Here is a 3181-nt window from a genome sequence, read left to right as displayed (position 1 = left end):
CTCGACTTCACTTGACTTGACGTAGCGTTCGCGACCGTTCGGAAATATGATAAGCGTTTAAACAACAGATTGCATCAGCCTTCGAGCAACACGGAAGGGAGGCGGCATTCGCACTATTTCCTCTCTGCCGAGGTACAAGATTAGCTAGCGATGTTACGATTCGACTTCACAAATCGGTTCAAACCGATTTAGGTCTGAAGTCGACTAAATCGACTTGAGTGTTCCGTAAATCGACTTAAGATACGTTCACCCGCTCTAAGTGCACCCTTTCCGATTTGTTGCTGGGTCACTTTCGTTTGACATATTGAGGCATAAAATGTACACGAATCGACTTCAAACCACGAAGAAAAATGTTGCCATCATGCACATTGCCGCCATTATTGAGTCGAGTCAAGTCGAAACTTGGTATCTACAGGTAAAGTAAAATGAAACTTATTGTTCAAGTAGTAAGGTTCAATTTCGCATAGGCTTAAAGAGATCGATTTGGCGGTATACTTGGATCGGTTTGCCAGTTTTGCGCCGCGTCGATTTGCTAACTGCACGAATTCGCGGCAATGACTCACGCAATCGCAAGAGACCGCACGCTCTTTCCTGCTTGCTCGTATAGTGCTTTCCCGTTTTATCTTTAGCAATTAATGAAATTTTGATCTACCGCGCAACGGAAAGTAAAAAAATATTACAAAAGTTTTAAGTCAAAGTTTTTGCTCTCGTGTTATTCTAAAGCCCCACACTCATGCGCGAATCGCGGCGCGAAGCCGCGATTCACGCGCATAGTCTGTAGGGGGCTTAAGGGTCGAACAAACCGTAAAATTGACAATTCGATTTCTTCAACTCAAAACCAAGCGACTACGGAGCGGTTTGAACTACTGATAATTAAAAACTAGAAGTTAAATCGACTCGGCCAAATCGGTTTGCAAACCGATTTGGGTTTAAATCGGAGTCGACTTATTCGGTTTGAAAATTTTTCGATTTGACCCATCACTAAGATTAGCGCGTCAATCTAATCTAGCGCGGGTAATAAAACTAGTTGCACTTGGATTTTTCACTAGACCGAGTCCAGACGCGCGCGTGAACACTGCTGCACAAAAATGCCTGTTTGCTCGGTTTTTTGTTATAAAAAGATGTCGGGGACATCAAATTTACAAAAAGAAAGTAGTATTACATTTCACATGTAATATTTTTTTTTTACATATCATACGTTTAATTACATTCAAACACAATTATTATATTTTAGTCTCATGATATTGTTGGATTTATCGATTTTGCTCGCTCAGTACAAATTGCGGATCGGTCGAGCGACAAATCCGACTTCTCATCTCTCAGAATACAATAACATACTTCAACGAAAATGTGTTAGTGTGCGTGTTGTGACACTTGTCACTCGTCCGTACACAAAAAGAGATCGAGGTTTGCAAGATTTGTCTTTGACGTCTGTCATTTTCTATGTATTTGTGTCGTCATTACAGATTGGATTTTGTATGTAAGTGTGTGAGATGTGCGACTGTGTGCACCTTTCCCCCCGCGAAAAATGGTAGAAAGATTTGTACGGTGAGATATCGCTTGGGCCCCTCCCTTCCGATGTGTCGGAAGCCGGTGTTGCTCGAAGGCATCAGCGCATCGCGCTGATCCACGCAGATCAATCTAGGGCATAAGCCAGCAGAAACATATTGTCTTAGTTGCACTTTACACGGATAGTATACAAACTAGCAAAAAGCAGAGCTTTGTAAGGGCTCGCCATAGACCTATATAATAGGGACAAGACATATTGTTCTATACATACAATTGCTTATACAAATAGCACCCATTTTGATGGCACACACATAAATATATATCTATCTCGTTTTTACTCAGCACTGTAACCCACAGCAAAAAAAGATGACAGTATTTCAGTACGTACATAAAGTGTTTTATGAAAATACGTAAATACCTAATGCGGCCGAAAATCCGCCATGTTTAGCGGCCCAAATGTCATTGTCAGTCAGTTCAGCCGGTACTTGTCCTGTCAAAAAGTCGTGGTGAAAATTAAAATTATTAATTATCTCCTCAATATTTTGCTTGTGGTTGAAAATAATTGAAGCCAAATGTGAATAATTACGTCGCGAATATGCCAGTGTGTAGTGTATTAGGGTGCGGCATAAGAAAACCACCAAATCAGCCATCTTTAACCTTACACAGGTACGCTATAATTTACATTAAAAATATTGGTTATTGTTAATGTTCCTGGGAAATTTAAGGATGTTTCACATTATAAATAGCAAGGTTCTTATGTGCAGTTATAGGTCATGAAGTGATTTGCCTTATTTAACTATATTTTTACGCTTAAATAATGTAAACATTTTAGCTAGGGTTGTACATTATTTATCGACTTTGATATCGATTTCTTGTGATTGCTAATTTATATTTTTTTATTTTTAGGTTACCAAGAAATGAACATAAAAAGAAAAAGTGGTTGAAGACGGAGACCCTGACCGACTCTCGGGGACACTCGGGTCCGTGGGGTCGTTACTCCACAAGCTGCCCTGCGGGCTTTTTTTATATTATTATTATAGTTTTTTTTTTATGTAATTCGACATTAAGAGACCACATCTCTAAGTAATTGTAATATGTTCGTTTGAACTGGTAGTTGCAGTTAGTTGCTTGTATGTAAATTCAATATTGACGTGTAAAAGTACGCTTGTGGCCTATTTGCTGAATAAATGTTGAAGAAGTTGAAGTTGAAGAGCGGAAGTCATTCCTTATTTTTGTAATTAAAAAATAAATGTTCTGAAGGTGTTTTGTTTTTTCACCCGTCGCTTGATAAGTTTGAATTTCTATCACTCTCACTTAAGCCCCCCACACTCCTACCTTGTAGTCCGCCTCGTTGGGTAGGATTGTGTATGGGGGTTGCGGACTACGAGCCGTCCTACCGTTTTGCCGTTTGTAGGACGGCTCGTAGTCCGCAACCCCCATACACAATCCTACCCAACGAGGCGGACTACAAGGTAGGAGTGTGAATGGGGGGCTTTATAGGTACGGCGCACCAAGGTCGAGGTGCGGTAGTGTGGTACGGACTTTAGGGTTAGCAACAGAACAAAATTGATTGAAATAGAGAGGTAAAGTATAAGAAAAACACGTACACTTATTCTGACATCCAAAATAGATGGCACTGTACTGCGCCATGTGTTTTGCGGTCACTAAGTTG

The sequence above is a fragment of the Cydia splendana genome, chromosome 10, assembly GCF_910591565.1.
Source record: "Cydia splendana chromosome 10, ilCydSple1.2, whole genome shotgun sequence".
NCBI classification, from domain to species: Eukaryota; Metazoa; Arthropoda; class Insecta; order Lepidoptera; family Tortricidae; genus Cydia; species Cydia splendana.
The sequence above is the reverse complement of the archived record's forward strand: the minus strand, read 5'-3'. Positions refer to the sequence as shown.